This window comes from Miscanthus floridulus, chromosome 16 (genome assembly GCF_019320115.1).
Source record: "Miscanthus floridulus cultivar M001 chromosome 16, ASM1932011v1, whole genome shotgun sequence".
Lineage (NCBI taxonomy): Eukaryota > Viridiplantae > Streptophyta > Magnoliopsida > Poales > Poaceae > Miscanthus > Miscanthus floridulus.
The window spans coordinates 30,519,762-30,541,850 of record NC_089595.1 but is presented as its reverse complement, the minus strand read 5'-3'; positions in this window follow the sequence as shown (position 1 = coordinate 30,541,850).

The following is a 22,089-nucleotide window of genomic DNA, read 5'->3' as shown; positions in this document are numbered from 1 at the left end:
ATTGAGAACTTCTCCAAGATAGCCCATCCAATGACCAACCTTCTGAAGAAGACTAAGGAGTTTGAATGGACGCCCAAGTGCGAACAAGGCTTCTAGAAATTGAAACAGAAGCTTACCACAACTCCTGTGCTAGCATTGCCTGATATCAGTAAAGATTTTGTAGTCTATTGTGATGCATCCCGTCAAGGACTTGGTTGTGCACTAATGCAAGATGGGAGAGTGATAGCATATGCATCTCAATAGTTGAAAGAACACGAGAACCGTTACCCAACTCATGATCTTGAGTTAGCAGCAGTTGTGCATGCTTTGAAGATCTGGAGACACTACTTGATAGGCAACAAGTGTGATATCTATACGGATCACAAGAGCTTGAAGTACTTTTTCACTCAGGAAGATCTAAATATGAGGCAACGCCAATGGCTAGAGTTGATTAAGGACTATGACCTGGAAATTCACTATCATCCAGGAAAAGCTAATGTAGTCGTAGATGCTCTTAGTCGCAAGAGTTACTGTCACACTCTGATCACTGAATCCATACCACCTGAGCTCAGGGAAGAGATTGATGATTTCCAACTTGAGATACTACCGCATGACTTGTTGAATGAGCTCCGCATACAGTATGATCTCACGGATCGCATCCGTCAAGCTCAGAAAAGTTGTGAAGAGATCGAATATCTCCGTGGTCTGATGAAACTAGGCTACAAGACCAACCACCAGGAAGACGAACAAAGAACCATCTGGTTCAAGAGCAGAATATGTGTTCCATCTGACCTAGTACTACGAGAGGAAATTCTGTCAGAAGCTCATGATTCCAAGTACTGTATTCACCCTAGAGGTTCAAAGATGTATCAAGACTTGAAGAAACACTTCTGGTGAAAAGGCATGAAGACAGACATTGCAGAACATGTGGCACGATGTGACACCTGCAATAGAGTCAAGGCTGAACATCAAAGGCCTGCAGGATTGCTTAAGCCTCTTGACATTCCCAAGTGGAAATGGGAGAGCATATCCATGGATTTCATAGTTGGATTGCCCCGTTCACAGAAAGGCAATGATTCCATCTGGGTGATTGTCGATCGTTTGACCAAGATTGCTCACTTTATACCAGTTAAGACCAAGACCGATGCCAAAAAATTAGCAGATCTATATGTTGAGCATATTCTCAGACTGCATGGAGCTCCTTCTAGTATTATATCTGATCGTGGTCCTCAGTTTGTGTCCTGATTCTGGGAAGCTCTGCACAAGTCCATTGGAACCAAACTTGATTTCAGTATCGCTTATCACCCATAGACAGATGGACAGACAGAACGAGTAAATAAGATCTTAGAAGACATGCTTCGCGCTAGTGTACTAAATTATGGCTCTGATTGGGAGAAATGCCTACCCTATGCAGAGTTCTCTTACAACAACAGCTACCAAGCCAGTATCAAGATGTCGCCATTTGAAGCTCTGTATGGCAGACCTTGTAAGACACCTTTGATGTGGTCCCAACCGGGAGAAAGATCGTTCTTTGACTCCGCTAAGATTCAAGATGCAGAAGAAGGAGTTGCGCAAGTGAAGGAGAATTTGAGAATTGCTCAAAGTCGATACAAGAGCTATGCTGATAAAAGGAGAAGAGAACTTGAGTTCAATGTGGGAGATTTCGTCTATCTCAAGGTATCCCCGCTACGTGGAACTGTCAGATTCCATGTGAAAGGAAAGCTTGCCCCTAGATTTATTGGCCCATACAAGATTTGCAAGAGGATTGGGAAGCTCGCCTACAAACTAGAGCTACCTGAGGAATCGATGGGTGTACATCCCGTATTCCATGTCTCACAGCTACGCAAGTGTTTGAGAGTGCCCGATGAAGTAGTTCCAACTGATACACTTGACATTCAAGACACTCTCGAGTATAAAGAACATCCTATCAGAATTCTGGGAAGAGACACCAAGGAGACCCGAAGCAAAACTATTCCTATGTGCAAGATCCAATGGAGCAACCACACTGAGAGAGAAGCAACGTGGGAGAAAGAGTCTGACCTCCGGCTATGATATCCTTACCTCTTCGAAGAGTACGTTACGCTTTAATCTCGGGGACGAGATTCTGTTAAGGGGGTAGGACTGTAACAACCCCAAAAATCCATACACCAAAAATACCAACTACAAAAATTTTCTCAAAAACTCCCATGTGATGATGAGTGTCATGTATAGAAACCCAACCTAAGAGATGCATTAGGTCTAACCCCAACCCAAGTCAACACATAAGCATGGCATGCCATATGTTAAATCCTGTTTATTTAAATGCTGACAAAAGAAACATAGCATACATTGTTAACTAAAATGGTGATTTGGATTTTCATCTGTTTTATGTAATGCCTAAAAACTCCTTTAAAGAAACACACCATAAACCAAAGAATAAATGTTTAAAAAGAAAACTATTTCCATTTGTGTATAACAAAATTACACCTATTTTTGTTATACAAAATAGCTAAATAAATTCCTAATATATATATATAAATGATATGGGCATCATATCTAAAAGGTACACCAATTTGGAATTCAAATTTCAAACCAAATTTGAATTCAAAACAAAGAAGAAGAAAAACAAAATAGAAAAAGAAAAGGAAGAAGGAAGCCTCATAGCAGCCAGGCCTGCTCGGCTTCGCGGCCCAGCCAGCCCAACCGCGCCCGCCTTCCACCCAGCGCACATGCACACGGCCCACGAGCCGGCCCAGCACGCCGCTCACTCCCGCGCGCCCGTCTGCCTTGCTTGCTACCGCTGCCACACGGGCCCCACATGTCAGCCACACGATAGCCACAGTGTCGTCTTCCTTCCCCACGCCAATCACGCCTCCGACCAAGCCTCGACCGGCGTGGCAGGTGTGGGCCAGGGGGTCACGCAAATCTCCTGGCCTTGTCCCCTTGGCGCCGCGCCCACGCAACCACGCGCGAGCCGTTGGATGCAAGCACGTGCCTCCGATCGCCCCTCGATCTCCATCCGCCATTCACCGAGCTCCATGGCTGAGCTTCGGCTATAAAAGCCCCGGCCTCGGGTGCCCTAGAGCTCTCCCATCACCCGCCGCCACTTTGTGGCCGTCCACTGTGCACCCGAGCCAAGAGAGAATAGGGAGAAGAGGGAGAAGGGAGGAGTGGGCTCCATCGGAGCACCACTGAAGCCACCGGAGCAGGAGACGACGCCACGATCGGCTACAGCAGCGTTGCACTGCTTCCGGAGCTACATGGCCTCGAACCGCCACTGCATCGCCTAGCCTCGCTGAGCACTGCGTGGTGAGCACTTTGCTGAGACCCCTCCCCAACCAATCGGTACGAGCTCGCCGCCGTTTGAGACCCTGCCGATGCCTCTGTGCACGCGGCCAGCCACCACCGGAGGCCGCCAGGGCAGCACTAGAACACCACTGTGCCCGCAATAGCCTCGTGAAGCTCACACGCACCACCAAGACGCCTCTCCGAGGCCGTAGCCACCTCACCGACGCCGCCATCGTGCCCGTAAGACCGCCGCAGTGGCCGGCTCACCATGGGACCCCGCACGCCACGTTAACCCCACCAACGAGGACACCGAGGCTCGGCGGAGCTTTCACCCGCATCGATTGCACACCAGCGTCACTGGCGAGGCTCACCGGGTGCTCGCCGCCGGCGTGTAAGCCGCCATGGGAAAAGCAGAGGAGAGGGGGTGAGATGGGCAGCGCAGCCCTGCGCTCGGTCCACCGTGAACCAGGCGAAGGAGACAGTAGCGTGGACACGGTCCACCACAGACTGTGTCTACGGTCCATGGACCGTGAACGCTAGTCTACCATGAACCACATAGTGCGTGCCGCATGGTAGACAAGGCCAAATGGAGGCCCATGGCAACGACGTGGCAGCGCCACAGCATGCCACGTGTCCGGGTCGGCCTAGCCCAGACCGGCCCAACCCGAGCCCACCAAAGCCCGTTTGAGACCCAGTCCGAGTTGACCGGTCAACGTTGACAGTTGACCTGGCCCCACATGTCAGTGACACAAAGACTCAGGACCCACATGTCGGTAAGTGACGTCATGCTGACGTCATGTCGACGTCACGTGGGTCCCACCTGTCAGTAACAACACAGCCAGGGTGACGTCATGCTGACGTCACGATGACGTCAGCAGCACTAGCCCCACACGTCAGTGACCCTGATCCGTTGACTTGGTGTTGACTTTGACTGGACCCACATGTCAGTGACCCAAGAGCCCCTGGTCTCACCTGTCGGACTGATGACGTTGATGACATCATGTTGATGTCATGACGACGTCAGCAGGACCCCACTTGTCAGCTCGGAGCCGAGCCAATGACGTCATGCTGACGTCAGCATGCCACGTGGACCAGTCACAGCGTGACACGTGTCAGCCCAGGATTAATTCAGCCTTTTCCATTTTCAGAAATGATTTAAACTTCAAAAATTCATAACTAATTCATACGACCTCGGAACCCATGTTTGAGTGCATTTGGCTCTTTTGAATTTTCATTGCTTCTTTGTGCTATTCTATAGAAGTCGCTAACGCGACTATAATACAATCGTTGTAGACTCGGAGGAGAACCAGACGGACGAGGATCGTGAGTACCGTGAGGAGAACGGAGATGACTACACTGAAGGTGCCACATCCCACCCAATCTCGTAGCACCTATTATGCATGGCTAATATAGAATTGCTATTGCTTTACTTTACTGTTATAATCATACTATGATAGGACTTGCATGGTAGTATGCTTACTTGATGGCTTTACCTTGATGCAACCTTACCCCTGCATACCCTGCTATTAGGCTAGACACACACTTGCTGCTATATTTCATTACTTATATTTCTACTATGCTTATACTACATTAATGCGTGGTGGAAACTAGTGTTATCTAGACTATGGGGAGAGTGTTGCGTGTGTGACTTGGGTGTGTGGAGGGTGAGGGTTGTGTCGACCAAGTTGGAGTATACGGCGAGCCTGGGGCAAGTCTTGCCATGGGGTGCTACCTGGGCACCCCTGGAATGGATACCTGTGGTGGGTAAATGGTATATGAGGTGGCCCTAGGTGTGAACCTATGATGGGAGGAGCCTGGGGTGGAGGTGCTGTGGTGGCATGACAAATGTAAACCCTGATGAAGACTTTCTAGCTTGGTCATCCCTAAGGACTTACTAGTACTTAGATTTACCGGGAAGCGTTATGTACCACTCGCCCTATATGGTGCGGGACGGCCGGACTACTTGGTAGGATATTGCCACTACTGCTAGGTTAATAGCGGATAGTGTAAGGAGGTACGGGGCGCGGAGGATTTCCCCCACACCCTTCCGAGACTTCATGGAGACCTTGTGGACCTGGCTCATGACTCACAGTTTCAGCCACCCCAGACTAGACCTGGGGTGTACCAGGGCTGAATGGTAGGGTGGCATTATCCTAGGCTAGCAAGCGGCCGGAATCAGCCTAGTTGATGACGGTCAGCGAGGAAGGCGGATCTTGTGGTTATGTAAAACCTCTGTAGAGTGTATGGTTGATCGATCGATACATGTGCTGACTTATTGGCTATGGACCTTTCCTAGGTTTCGCTTAAACTAGATAATGAGATGAGTCCTTCTCTTCTTCCCCCGTGAGAGAGTGTCGGTCGTAACCAGGGGCTACGGACCTTGAGGTAGTGCCGAGAGGGAGTCGGCCTGTCGACTGAGCGATGGTATGGTGGTGATGTGGTGATGATGTGGAGATGGTGGTATATCGATCCCAGGATCGAAACCTGGCTCTGGAAAGAGAATGGGGTGGAATGTGTGTGGGAATGGTGTTAAAACTTGACCAACTATTATTATATACTTGATTGGCTAAAACATAGGAAAACTCCAGCCTTATAGGTTCGTTTTGATTATATCCAACTTGCATCCAATTTCCACAAAGCAATGCTCATAGGGTGGGAGTGGCCAGTACAAATCGTACTGATAAATTTTGGCACACATGTTCTATTGAGGAGCATAGCTCTGAGGAGTTTGACGGTTGAGGGGTTCGTGCCTACGCTCGAGTTTGGCGATCTTATCTTCAAGCTGTTCTAAATGAATGTTACTTTTGATTCCGCCAATGCGGTGATGTAATAAATTATGTAATTCCGCACTATTTGTACTCTGATATTATCGTTGTATGGATGTGGTATTCGACTGGAATTTGGGTAATATGATCTACAACGGTCTTATTACACTTCGACTCTGTGGATTTCCCTTCGCGGAAATCAGGTCGCTTCAACTGTGGCGGCGTGGGCGACGGAGTGGTCTCGTCCTTGAAGTAATGGGGCGACGCTCCGGTTACATCCGGTCCTGTACGTCGTGGGAGCTCCAGTGTTATCTAGAAGCGGGCGTGGTGGTCGGCATGCTGGTCACTGTGTGTTGACTACGCGGGAAGCCGAGGCTTGTTTGGTGCCGAGGCCGAGCCATCGCGGGAGGCTCGGCAGACGTGAATCCCGGGGTTGCCGAGACCCTAAAGTGGATTGCCGAGGCTTGGAGGGAGTAGTTGGTGTCATACACTGATTCTGAGGCTATGGTGACCTGGACTTGACCCCCCATGCCGCGTTGTCTCTGGGACGGGGGTTAGGTGACACAGTGTAGTGTAGGCGCTGATCGTGGGCACAACACCAGAGCACAGTGGCCGGTAATCCCCGCCGTGCCCTATCTAGGATGGTATGGCGTTGACGTGACTTCCTGTCTCGTCAGCCGCTCCGCAGTGTCGAGCCGTCGTCCGGCTAATATTGTGGGAGTGGTTGGCGCATTAATGGGACGTGACGCGCTGTCGGGGAGACTGGCCGAGGCGGAAGCGACGGGCTGTTGCCGAGCCGGCTTCGAGCGAGACGGAGAATCGACATCTCGTCCGAGGCTTTACACGCGGGGCCTCGGGCGAGACGGAGAATCGGTTCCCTATCGAGGCCCCCCACGCGAGGCGGAGATTTGGCAGGCCGCCGAGGCCTCCCGTGCGAGGCCCGGAGCGAGGCGGAGAGCCGGTGGGTTCGGACGAGGCCGGGGTTTAACAGATGGCTTATCCTTTGGCCTTGTTTTCGATGATGTTTAAGTGATTCTTTTCGATATACGCTCGGGGTACCCCGTTTTATGGTACCCGACAGATTCACTCGGCAAATAGATATAGGAACCCCCTGTCAAATGGAATAATTCCATCACAGCTATACATATAAGAGTAGAGGCTGTCCTATACCCGATTCGGCAAGTCATTCTTATGCCAATAAAGGTAACCACTAATAAGCTAGAAAAGGTCCTCATACTGAGCTAAAGCTAGAGCCATGTAGCCCTCACAGTTGTACTGTAAGTCCCGGATAATCACTTACAGATAAGTCCTTAGGGAGAGGAATCTAGAGCACTATAAAACAACCCAATGCTCTAGCCCCCTTGTTCCATGTTGCTAAAAAAAGCATCTTTTAGTGTTCATTGCATATACCATTAGTCAAGTTACAAGATCATGGCTTTAGTTGAGTACTAGCATTATACTACCCAATGCAATACCCCAAAGGTACCAAGGTACAAGGTACAAAGTACTAGGAATTCCTTAATGGCAGTCAAGGTAGACACATGCAGTATGAATTAAATGATTAAAGATGAATAGGCCACAAGGAAAATCCCATGCTATACTTGCCTTTTACACTTGATCAAACTTCCTCATAATTTGCTTCTGGTTATCACCTTCCGGTCTTCATCGCTCACAAACGATTCTCGTTCTACTCATAGCAAGCACCACGCATAGGCAAACATACAAGCAACAAATAAAAGCAACTAAGAACAATTCACCACACGAGAGAAAAACAACATACTAAAAGAGAGCTCGTCACTACGGTCACAAGATCACAAGAAACGTCGAGAACGGAACTACCATTAAAAGGAACGACTACCGGGAGATTTATATTATAAAAGTAAAGGAAAGCCTACATGCTTGATTTGTTTTAATTTAGCAAAACCATATGAAGCATGTTAATTCAGATTACATAAATTCACATTTTATTGTAGAAGTCAGATTAAACTAGTCATATTTTATTTACCAACATATCTCATATTATTTAAGCCATTTAAACTTTACTTTGCATAGGAAATAAACATGTGAGAGTATCTATTCAATTTATCATGTGCGACGTTTTTAAGCTAAGCAAATTATGATTTAAAATACATTTATGTCAATATTAATCAAATTAACATTATCATATGAAAAGGCGAATGTTAAACCCTATGTTACTTTGGATTAAAATCTGGATTACATAAAGCAATAATCAAATTAATATTTAACATATAAATTTTCAAAGATGTGAGACAGGTTAAACATCGCTGCTAACACGTATCTTATGGTCGGCACGGTCGCAACTCAACAAGAACGAAGTTACAACACTAATTCGCTTTTAATTCGGAAAACGGTGTGAGCAATAATATTAATCCAATTAATATTTGTGTTGAAAACACGGGACATGGTATATAACATCGTCATCGCCTAGCATATAACGTTACAAAGCGAGCGTAGATCGGAAACATAATTAAAAACTAGATTGATTTTAATTAAAAAGACTATTAAATAAATGTTAATCAAATTAATATTTAATTATGAAAGCGTAATAAGGTAACATGGAACACATCGTCATGAACACGTATCACACGTTGCGATGAAACTCACGCAATCGAATCGAAATAAAAAACCTAAATCGACTTTAATTAAACAGTGATTAACTAATTATAAACACAATTAATATTTTAATAAAATAAATTCATAAACATGTGACATATAAACTAATAACTCTACTGCATAGATCTTGATGACACGAATCTAATGCAACTTGAACCACTTAAAACGGAATTAAAATGGATAAACGGCGAAGGTTACTAACCAGTGGCAATGTCATAATTATTGGCATCTTCTACCTCCATCCATCCACGTACAGGACCTCACAGAGAGAGGCTCGGCTAGGCTCTGCTGCTGCAGTGCATGGGGGAATTGACTTGCTTGTGTGTACACACGCATGGCCCTTGTTTGCGTTCAGGTGAATGACGAGCTTGCTTGCTTGCTGAACTTCAAGGCTGCAAGCAGATGGACTGCAGGTGCATGGCCCGCCTTGGCAGCTTGACGGAGGCATGCAGTGGCGCATCAGATGGAACACTGATGAAGATCGGGTCAATAGGCACAGATGCATGGACAAAAGGTGGATATGGTTATCGTACCATGTGGCTCGGCAGCAAAACTACGACCTCAGATTGCATCGGACCTTCGGACAAACAAGGCCGGAGCAACACGCTCATGCTGTCCAACCTAGCTTAATTATGGAACAAAACCTGCAGGATTGCACGACCTAGTGAGCTGTGCAGATCATGTACAGGAGAGACGAAGGAACTGTATGCTGGATTTCTCACCGACGGAGGCGAGACGTCCACATAACCGTCTCGGAGATTGATGATGGCTCTTGATGAAACACGAACTGCGGCAGGAGAGGTAGCTGCTGCAGATTGAACTATGGTGACCGCCACATCTTTGGCGGACAGCTGGACTCCATGCGCCCGTGGACGACAACGACGTGCAGTTGTAGCCCGGCGAAGCTCTGCTGGCCGGCCGGCAGCAGCTTAGCGCCGGGCTGGGCAGCGCGGCGGCGACGGTGTCGTCGAAAGAAAGAGGAGAAAAATATAATTTACTACACGAGGGATTTTCTAAACTAGGGGCTCCCCTTATGGTAGCTTTTGTGTGCTTTGCTCAAGGGGTTGGTTGATATATATAAGAAGAAAAACTCCCCACATCCACGTCAACTAGCGATATGGTACTAATTGACGTTGCACCATCCACCTGCACGGGCCTAAATAAACATTAAAGCCCATTAGTAAATAAATGCGTGGGCCTTTATGATTTATTAGGATTATTGCACATGGGCTTTGAGCATTGGGAAAAATGAGAGATTTATTATTTTTGGAATTAATTAATTTCGTGGATAAAATAATTCTAGAAAAATCCAGAATTAATATTTAAGCCATGAAAAATACTCCGATACCTCCAAAAATTTGGGGAAAATTCCCAGAGATACTTTGGAATATGATGAACCCAAATAAAGTATTTGGAGCTCATAAAAATATTGTTGGGAACTTGGAACATAAAGATTAAGGTGAAGGAGGTAGGAATAAAATTCCAGAAAGAAACTGGAAAATTCCTAGAGATATATATCCGCCTCCTAAACGTAAAAAAACACACATTTTGCACATAGAAACACGAGGTGCGACCATCATGAATGCAACAAACACGTTTCTACCTTATGATAATTTTTAAATTAATGAAAATTTTTATTTTCCTATGTTTCGTGAGCACAAAATTCCAAATTAAATCAATTTAGCTCTATTTCCAAAAATTTAAAATTTAGGGTGTTACAATTCTACCCCCTTAAGATGAATCTCGTCCCCGAGATTCAGAAGACGTCGACTAGGAGATAGAATACTCTGTCCTTGAATCCTTCTTTACTTCCTGACGTAGTTCCATCGTCTTGATCAGAATCCCACTTTACTTTGCATACCTGTTAATCTTACTCCGAGTATCTTGCTAAACTGATTCCAATGTTCTGATAGATACTCTAAACGATACTCAGGTAACTCCAATCACTAGGCCATCTTTCCTTTAATACCAATTCTTTTTCCTAAAATATTTATCTTCCAACAAAGCTTGACGAATCTCTTAGTTAGAAGAAAATTCTACCACCAACCTTCAAAACATTAATGATTCTGGTCAAGTTGCTCAAACTTGGAATAAAATTCTTAGTCCTTAGTGTCACCCGAACCTTCATAGCATGACTCTCCATTGCTAAGGGCATCGGCTGCGACTTTTACTTCTCCAAGTGTTAGCACTTTTTCAAGTCATAATCAATATCATTCCAATGAGGATATCACAAGCTCAAGACCAACTTAGTGAAGATGTCCTGTAGATTCTTGTGATCCTCCTGGATACCACTTTTACTTCTAAAAAGACAGTACTTCCATGCTCCACAATGGATAACTCTAGATGCATGTTAGGTAGTTCAACTCACGCTTCCTTAGTTGACTTAATGAACAAGGCACTACATTTTTCTTCTTGCATCAGGATACATCCCACACCTTGACAAGGTGCATCATCGTAGTTATGAAGCTCTTGTCCGGATCTAGCAAAGCTAATACTTAGATTTTACTTCAACCTCTTCTTGGATTCCTTTAAACATTTACCTGAGGTCTTTTGATCCAAACTAACTTAAAAACTTCTCTAGTAGCTCTACCAAAATCTTGAAGACCTTGGATAAACTTTCCTGGAACATTTAATCAAACCTCATTGAGACTCTAAACTTCTTTCACATCTTTGGGTACCACCACGCTTCCGCTGCGCAAACTAGAACGTATGACACTTCACCTTACAAATTCTTCAACTTGGCTACCCCCCTTAAGAAAAGATAAACTAAGGGACACCAAAGTATAGCTTGCATCTCCTTCTAGATGAGTTAACTAATATCAAGATGTTCGGTCATCCCAATGATACTCTTGTGTACGGGTAAGAACAAGAAATCTGGAATTCCTCGCGAGCAGAAAAACAGCAGCGTCGTAAAACAGTTGTAACTCTTATTCTGTTAATCCAATGATATTGTAGCTTATACCGTTGGAAAGCTTATAAAATTCTCCACAACTTCCTTATAGAACATGTTTCCAAATTCTATAGTGAACTTGATTGAAAACATTACACAACAGAAACTGTTCCTGGTTCTAAACAGCACAAATGCATCACCTTGTGATTTTCGTATCTCCATAACCAAAGTAGCTATCAAGCTAATTCTTGCGCTCAGAGAAAGATATGGAAGTATACTATTGTGTAGAATTGTCTCATGATTTTTGGTTATCCAAGAATAGAGATATAAGCCGAAGAGTGCAGACTGCTCCAAAAAGACAGGATAGGGAGAACAGAAGAAAACCAAGACCCGACTATTTATTTCAGTAATCCTTATATCTTAGGCCTATAAACTAAATGAAATTATGGGAACACCCAACAAGATCATTGCAATCATTACAAAAATCCAAAACAATCATAAGCATAATGACAGTTCAACAAAGCAATAAAGATGCACAATTCAATCATTGACTTAACTTGCGATACTATTGTCCTCATTATGTTAGGGGTAACAATCCTAAGACTTATCTTCAGATTACGCAAGAAGGTGGTGAGGAACAGTTCTAAAAGCATATCAAACTAAGAAGTGAAGATGAGAACAGAGTCTTTAAAATAAGCACCAAGATAGAGATGAATATCAAGGATAGATATATAGTAGAGAAGAAAATATCAAGATTTATAGAACATGGATTTTATAGCAATTTCAAAACCTTAAGACGGCCAATTTCTAACTAGGCTTGCGTCCTATAGTCAGCATTGCTCTGATACCACTCTATAGCACCCGGTTTTAAGAACAAAACCAGATACGCACCATATGTGAGCCCAGGAAGTCAAATCTCACATATAGCTACAAATAAGGGTAATATCAAAAGACAATGCTTAAATACATAGCGTATTAGTATAAAGATTATAACATCAGAGTATAGACAGCGGAAATACAACTCCGATCTTCAAGCGAAGACTCCAAATCCACAGGGACAACTGACTGGTTGATCATAAGCCTAATTCCTCCAAACTCTAGCAACCTGGTACCCATCCGGGATTTTTCCAAATATGTGTAAAATTAAGCAAGCGTAAGTACATGTCGTACTCAACAAATATATCATAGGGTTCATGAGACTCAAAAGGCTGATACTGGTTAACTACGATTAGCTTTTAATGAGTCATGATTTTAGCAATTGAGTAGCAACAAGTTCATCCACAAGCCCATAAACACATGATCAGGTAAACATGAATAATAAATAGCATAAACAGTAATCATTAATGAGCATCTTTATCATCAGTATCATCAATGTCATCATCATTAACCATTAGTGATCATCTATTCCGTAAACGTTCTAAGGCCGCTCGTGACCGTGAGCATGGCTGATATACCCGTTTTGCACTCTGCAGAGGTTATACACTTTCACTGTGAGTTGTGATTTACCCTTTCGCCCGAGGTAGCTAATCTCTTGACCCACTTCCAAGGAAGGTCGGTAGGGTTCACTATGAAGCCTTTCAAAGGTTCGTCTAACAAGTTAGGGCCATTAGATTCACTCGGCAAACAGATATAGGAAACCCCCTGTCAAATGACACAATTCCATCATGGCTATACACATAAGAGTAGAGGCTGTCCTATACCTGATTCGGCAAACCATTCTTACGCCAATAAAGGTAACCACTAACAAGCTAGAAAAGGTCCTCATACTGAGCTAAAGCTAGAGCAATGTAGCCCTAACAGTTGTACTGTAAGTCCTGGATGATCACTTACAGATAAGTCCTTAGGGAGAGGAATCTAGAGCACCATAAAACTGCCCAATGCTCTAGCCCCTTGTTCCATGTTGCTAAAAAAGCATCTTTTAGTGTTCATTGCATATAGCATTAGTCAAGTTACAAGATCATGGCTTTAGTTGAGCACTAGCATCATACTACCCAATGCAATACCCCAAAGGTACAAAGTACTAGAAATTCCTTAATGGCAGTCAAGGTAGACACATGCAGTATGAATTAAATGATTAAAGGTGAATAGGTAACAAGGAAGATTCCATGCTATACTTGCCTTTTACACTTGATCAAACTTCCTCATAATTTGCTTCTGGTTATCACCTTCCGGTCTTCATCGTTCACAAACGATTCTTGTTCTACTCATAGCAAGCACCACGCATAGGCAAACATACAAGCAACAAATAAAAGCAACTAAGAACAATTCACCACACGAGAGAAAAACAACATACTAAAAGAGAGCTCGTCACTACGGTCACAAGATCACAAGAAACGTTGAGAATGGAACTACCGTTGAAAGGAACGACTACCGGGAGATTTATATTATAAAAGTAAAGGAAAGCCTACATGCTTGATTTGTTTTAATTCAGCAAAACCATATGAAGCATGTTAATTCAGATTACATAAATTCACATTTTATTTTAGAAGTCGGATTAAACTAGTCATATTTTATTTACCAACATATCTCATATTATTTAAGCCATTTAAACTTTACTTTGCATAGGAAATAAACATGTGAGAGTATCTATTCAATTTATCATGTGCGACGTGTTTAAGCTAAGCAAATTATGTTTTAAAATACATTTATGTCAATATTAATCAAATTAACATTATCATATGAAAAGGCGAATGTTAAACCCTATGTTACTTTGGATTAAAATCTGGATTACATAAAGCAATAATCAAATTAATATTTAACATATAAATTTTCAAAGATGTGAGACAGGTTAAACATCGCTACTAACACGTATCTTATGGTCGGCACGGTCGCAACTCAACAAGAACGAAGTTACAACACTAATTAGCTTTTAATTTGGAAAACGGTGTGAGCAATAATATTAATCCAATTAATATTTGCGTTGAAAACACGGGACATGGTATATAACATCATCATCGCCTAGCGTATAACGTTACAAAGTGAGCATAGATCGGGAACATAATTAAAAACTAGATTGATTTTAATTAAAAAGACTATTAAATAAATGTTAATCAAATTAATATTTAATTATGAAAGCGTAATAAGGCTACTGCGTAGATCTCGGCGACACGAATCTAAAGCAACTTGAACCACTTAAAACGGAATTAAAATGGATAAACGGCGAATGTTACTAACAAGTGGCAATTTCATAATTATCGGCATCTTCTACCTCCGTCCATCCACGTACAGGACCTCACAGAGAGAGGCTTGGCTGGGCTCTGCTGCTGCAGTGCATGGGGGAATTTACTTGCTTGTGTGTACACACACATGGCCCTTGTTTGCTTTCAGGTGAATGACGAGCTTGCTTGCTTGCTGAACTTCAAGGCTACAAGCACATGGACTGCAGGTGCATGGTCCGCCTTGGCAGCTTGACGGAGGCATGCAGAGGCGCATCAGATGGAACACTGATGATGATCGGGTCGATAGGCACAGATGCATGGACAAAAGGTGGATATGGTTATCGTACCATTGCATCGGACCTTCGGACAAACAAGGCCGGAGCAACACACTTGCATGCTGTCCAACCTAGCTTAATTATGGAACAGAACCTGCAGGATTGCACGACCTAGTGAGCTGTGCAGATCATGTAGAGGAGAGACGAAGGAACTGTATGCTGGATTTCTTACCGACGGAGGCGAGACGTCCACATAACCGTCTCGGAGATTGATGATGGCTCTTGAGGAAACATGGACTGCGGCAGGAGAGGTAGCTGCTGCAGATAGAACTATGGTGACCGCGACATCTCTGGCGGACAGCCGGACTCCATGCGCCCGTGGACGACAACGACGTGCAGTGGTAGCTCGGCGAAGCTCTGCTGGCCGGCCGGCAGCGGCGTAGAGCCGGGCTAGGCAGCGCGGCGGCGACGGCGTCGGCCAGAGAAAGAGGAGAAAAATATAATTTACTACACGAGGGATTTCCCAAACTAGGGGCTCTCCTTACGGTAGCTTTTGTGTACTTTGCCCAAGGGGTTGGTTGATATATATAGGAAGAAAAACTCCCCACATCCACGTCAACTAGCGATATGGTACTAATTGACGTTGCACCATCCACCTGCACTAATGAGCCTAAATAAACATTAAAGCCCATTATTAAATAAATACATGGGCCTTTATGATTTATTAGGATTATTGCACATGGGATTTGAGCATTGGGAAAAATGAGAGATTTATTATTTTCGGAATTAATTAATTTCATGGATAAAATAATTCTAGAAAAGTCTAGAATTGATATTTAAGCCACGAAAAATACTCTGATACCTCCAAAAATTTAGAGAAATTTCCCAGAGACACTTTGGAACATGATGAACCCAAATAAAGTATTTTGAGCTCATAAAAATATTGTTGGGAACTTGGAACATAAAGATTAAGATGAAGGAGGTAGGAATTAAATTCCAGAAAGAAGCTAGAAAATTCCTAGAGATATATCCGTCTCCTAAACGTAAAAAAACACACACATTTTGCACATAGAAACACAAGGTGCGACCGACATGAATGCAACAAACACGTTTCTACCTTATGATAATTTTTAAATTAATAATTTTTTTTTATTTTCCTATGTTTCATGAGGACAAAATTCTAAATTAAATAATTTTAGCTCTATTTCTAAAAATTTAAAATTTAGGGTGTTACATAGGGTTAGGCCACCGGCAACTTACTGTGGGGACCTAGAGTCCCAGACGGCATGGGCGGCCTCTAAGCGGGAGAGCGAGCGGGCCTCAGGCGGCGCGCCGCTGGCATATCACCCCATGAGAAGACAACTGGGATCTAGGCGGGGCTAGGGTTAGGCTACCAGTGACCTGTTGTGCGGACCGAGAGTCCTAGACGGCGCGGGCGTCGCGTCCCTAGGCGGGCGCATGGGTAGGCCTTAGGCAGCGACTTGTGGTGTTACCTCACTTGAAGCGTATAAAGATGGCACTAGTGGAGGTTCACAGCGATGGCACACTAGGGGCGGCGGTGACTTGACGACTTCCACTCGCCAAATCTGGCCGTTTCAGGATAGGATGTCGGGGAGCAGGGATGCGTCGAGGTCATAGTTTTTTTTCCTTTTGTGTTGTGTGTTCTCCTCTTTGTTGAGACGTGAGACTAAGTGCTCTAGTATTCTTTTGGTTGTGTATATCCTTCGCGCATATAGAGGCCAGGTTATTGAATCCATTATCTAAAAAATAGCTAAAATTATATCTACATATCTAAATAGAAGAGTGTCGATGTTTCACCACCGATAGCCTGCCAAGGGGGTACCCAGGGCAGTTTGTTTGGGCTTCAGCGTATGCAGAACTCGATGGTAAACGTAAGAGACAGTCGATTTATCCTAGTTCGGACCCTCGACCGTGATCGAGTAATAGCCCTATCTCCAGTCGGCGTTAGCCTTTGCGTTGGATTGATTGTAAAGTGTTGTCTCTAACTCCATTCTCCAGGAACTCCGCCCTCCTTTATATAGTCAGGAGGCCAGAGTCCTAGTCGGTTTACAATGTGAGTTCCTAGTAGGATTACAGAATAATAATACTACTAAGATTACATGGAAAGAATCCTAGTTATACTAGATCTTCTCCCTTCCTTGAGGGGTATCCCATGGGTCCCGCATCGACAAGCCCCTGAGCACTTCATGGTCGAGCTCTGGAAGCCTCGTCTTGTTCCTTCAGGTCTTGCCGAGTAGGAACAAGCGTCGTCCGAGTGCTTTCTTGAGCGAAACCATGTAGCGCTTCGTGAGATCTTCGGGTGGTGTGTACCCTTTTTTTGAAGAAAAAGTACTCCCATCTGGGTGTAGCCCCCGAGCCTCTTGCTATTTGGAACAAGGAGCTGGAGGGTCTAGTCTTGAAATTGCTCTGATTCTTCGTCGAAGGGCTCCCGAGCATATACCCGGGTTCTTTATCAAAAAGAACTCGGATATAGCTCGGTCCGGGTTCTTTTTGTCTTGAGGCCTTGAAGTGGTCTGTCTTGAAGAAGTCTTCTTGGTGACATGCGCTTTTTTGAAGAAAAAAGTGCACTCACTGAGTGTAGCCCCCGAGCCTCTTGCTATTTGGAACAAAAAGTTGGAGGGTCTTGAATCTTATGTTTTTTGAAAACTCCTATCTTGAAGAATTCTTCTGAGTGATGTGTGCTTTTTTGAAAAAAAGTGCACTCACTGAGTGTAGCCCTTGAGCCTCTTGCTATTTGGAACAAAGAGTTGGAGGGTCTTGAATCTGAGTTGTTCAAGCGATCGAATTTTTTTCCGAGTAGTCGTTTGTTGGTCATGGTGCGCATCCATAGTTTATGGTGGTCGTGTTTTTTCATCCATTGTAGGATCGCTCCTTGATAGGTCGAGCATTTGTATGGCTTTTATCTGCGCCATGTAATCAACTCGGTATATGCAGATCGTTGTCTTGTCAAATCTTCTTGATTTTGTCAAGTGCTTGTCAGGCTTTCGTCTGCGCCGTGTAAACAACTCGGTATATGTTGATCGTTGTCTTGACAAACTTTCTTGATTTGTCGAGTGCTTGTCTGGCTGTCGTGTAAACAACTCAGGTTAAGTAGATCTTTGTCCTGACAACCTTTTTGTTCTTGTTAGTACTGAAGAGACTTAGGATCAGCGATCTCAAGTATCTTCAGCTTCTTCTTTTTAGCTTTTTTTGCTTAACTCGAGATGTGACCAGCATCTGGCTCTTTCCCTGGTTGTAAAAATATCTTAGGATTGGTTCAGGTGTTGGCTTATCAGCTACCCTCATCGGCAGGATCAAGCATCTTTTTGGCTTTTTTGTTCACGGTCGGTATACTCAGGCATAATTTCAGCCATTTTGCTTTTTGGTTCGGGTGTTAGCTTATTAGCTACCCTCATCGGCGGGCTCAAACATCTTTTCAGCTTTTTTGCTCTCGACCGGTATGCTCAGGCATAATTTTAGCTATTTTGCTTTTTGGTTCGGGTGTTAGCTTATTAGCTACCCTCATCGGCGGGCTCAAGCATCTTTTCAGCTCTTTTGCTCTCGGCCGGTATGCTCAGGCATAATTTCAGCCATTTTGCTTTTTGGTTCGGGTGTTAGCTTATTAGCTACCCTCATCGGCGGGCTCAAGCATCTTTTCAGCTCTTTTGCTCTCGGTCGGTATGCTCAGGCATAATTTCAGCCATTTTGCTTTTTGGTTCGGGTGTTAGCTTATTAGCTACCCTCATCGGCGGGCTCAAGCATCTTTTAAGCTCTTTTGCTCTCGGCCGGTATGCTCAGGCATAATTTCAGCCATTTTGCTTTTTGGTTCGGGTGTTAGCTTATTAGCTACCCTCATCAGCGGGCTCAAGCATCTTTTTAGCTCTTTTGCTCTCGGCCGGTATGCTCAGGCATAATTTTAGCCATTTTGCTTTTTGGTTCAGGTGTTACCTTATTAGCTACCCTCATCGACGGGCTCAAGCATCTTTTCAACTCTTTTGCTCTCGACCGGTATGCTTAGTGAAAACAACTAGGGGAAAGCCATAATAAGACATATGTTGTCGAGGAACACCATCTTTATTGATCATGAATGTTGATATGCTTAGTGAAAACAACTTTGGGAAAGCCATAATAAGACATATGTTGTCGAGGAACACCATCTTTATTGATCATGAACGTTGATCTCTTGTGGCTTGTATATATATTCTTCCTTGAGTTGTTTTCATGCGTAGAATCTTCTTAGTTGTCTGATGTGCCATGTATTGTTGACTTCTTTTCTATCTTCAGTTATCAACTTGTACGTGCCTAGTCCGGTGACTTTTGTGATAATAAAAGGACCTTCCCATGGACTGAGTAGTTTATGGTGTCCGTCAGTTTTTTGTATTCTTCTTAGTACTAGGTCTTTGATTTGGAGTGATCGAGGCTGGGTATTCTTGTTGTAGTGGCGTCTTAAACCTTGGAGGTATCTGGCTGATTGAAGGGTAGCGTTTACTCTGACTTCTTCTGTACTGTCGAGTTCTAATCTTTGGGTGTGTTTTGCTTCTCCTTCGTCATATTGTTCTATCCTTGGTGATGTCTAGATCAAGTCGGCAGGTAGTACGGCTTCTGATCCGTAAACTAGGAAGAAAGGTGAGTATCCGGTGGCTCTACTTATTTGAGTTCGTAGCCCCCATACTACTTTGGGTAATTCTTCAATCCATTTGGATCCATAGTCCACTAGTTCTTCATACAATCTTGGTTTAATCCGGCTAGTATGAGTCCGTTAGCCCTTTCTACTTGTCCATTGGCTTCTGGATGCGCGACTGATGCGTAATCTATGCTGAAGCCGCAATTCTGTGCCCAACTTTGGAATTCTATAGCTGTGAAGGGAGAACCCAAATCTATGATGATTCGATTGGGCATGCCGAAGCGGTGCATAATGTCTTGGATGAGCTCGACTGCTTTGGCTGCGTTGTATTTTGCGAGTGGTTTGTATTTAATCCACTTGGTGAACTTGTCAATTGCTACAAAGATGTACTCGAAACCGCCCTTTGCTTTCTTGAGAGGTCCTACTTGATCCAGCCCCTAGCAGGAGAAACGCCAAGCAGGTGGGATGCAGATGAGATTGTGAGCTGGTACATGAGCTTGTCTTACGAACATTTGACAACCTTTGCATTTTTTGACGAGTTCTTCTGCGTCTTTCAAAGTGGTTGGCTAGTAGAATCCGGTGCGGAATGCTTTGCCGACTAGTGTTCTTGAAGCGACATGATTTCCACAGCAACCTGAGTGTATTTCGTCTAAGATCTCTTTGCCTTTTTCAAATGAGACACATTTTAGGAGTACTCCTAATGATGCGGCTCTTCTATACAGCTTATTCCCTACTAGGACGTAGTTCTTGCTTCTGCGAACAACCCGGGTAGCCTCCTCATTTTCTGCTGTCAACTTATTCTCTTTGATATAATCAATAAAAACCTGGGTCCATGAGGTGGTGATTACCAAAATCTGGGTGCCTTTAGCTGGGAGTTCAGGGGTTATCTCACCAGGTTGTTTGATAGAGGGAGCTAATAACTCCTCTATGAATACGCCGGGTGGGACCTTCGCCTTGTCCGATCCGAGCTTGGCGAGGACGTCTACCGCAATATTAGAATCACGCAGGACATGTAGAATTTCCAATCCTTGAAAATGTTTTTCGAGTTTTCATATTTTAGCACAGTAAGCACCCATGTTTTCTTTGGTGCAGTCCCAATCTTTGCTGACTTGGTTGATGACTACTGCCGAATCGCCGTATACGAGTAATCGCTTGATTCCGAGGGTAATTGCTACTCGGAGCCCGTGGATGAGGGCTTCGTATTCTGCTTCATTGTTTGTAGCTTGCCATAATATCTGAAGGACATACTTGAGTTGTTTTCTGTCTGGAGAAATGAAGAGAACGCCTACACCGGCTCCGCCTAGCTTGAGCGATCCATCAAAGTACATTTTCCAATGGTCAAGGATGGTATTTGACATAGGTTGTTGAATTTCTGTCCACTCAGCAACAAAATCAGCAAGGGCTTGAGATTTAATTGCCTTCCGTGGGTGAAATCGATATTGAGAGCACCAAGTTCAACTGCCCACTTAGATATGCGCCCTGTTGCATCTCTATTGTATAGGATGTCTCTGAGTGGGAAATCTATCACCATGGTAATCTTGTGGCTTTCAAAATAGTGGTGAAGCTTGCGTGAAGTGATCAGGAGGGCGTAGAGTAGTTTTTGCACATGCGGGTACCGGATTTTTGATTCTGATAGTACTTCACTGATGTAGTATACGGGGCATTGTACTTTATATACGCGCCCTTCTTCTTCTCTTTCTACGACTATCACTGTGCTGATCACAGTAGAAGTTGCCGCAATGTACAGCATCATGTCTTCGTATTTCTTTGGAGGTGTGAGAACGGGCGAGGAGGTGAGGTATGCCTTAAGTCTTTTGAAAGCTTCGTTGGTTTCTTCTGTCCACTCAAACTTGTCTGTCTTCTTTAGTAGTTTAAAGAAAGGTAACCCTTTTTTACTGAGTCTTGATATGAAACGATTGAGGGCCGCCATGCAGCCTGTTAGTTTCTGCACACCTTTGACATTTTGAGGAGGGTCCATCTCTGTTATGGCTCGAATTTGCTTGGTGCTAGCTTCGATTCCACAATGACTGACCAAGAATCCGAGTAGTTGTCCTGAAGGAACTCTGAATACACACTTGTTTGGGTTCAATTTCCACCTCCACCTTTTCAGGTTTTCGAAGGTTTGCTTTAAGTCTTCAATTAGTGTGTCCGGGTTCTTTGTTTTTACTACTACATCATCCTCGTATGCCTCTATGTTTTCGCCGATCTGTTCACCAAGGCACGTTTGGATAGCTCTTTGGTAAGTTGTTCCAGCATTCTTGAGTCCAAACGACATGGTCTTGTAACAGTAGGCACCGAACGGAGTGATGAAAGATGTCTTGCTCTGGTCTTATTCCTTTAATGAGATCTGGTGATATCCTGAATAGCAATCAAGAAAGGATAATAGGGTAGATCCTGCTGTTGAATCAACTATCTGATCAATGCGTGGTAGCCCGAATGGATCTTTCGGGCAGTGTTTGTTGACATCTGTGTAGTTGACGCACATGCGCCACTCGTC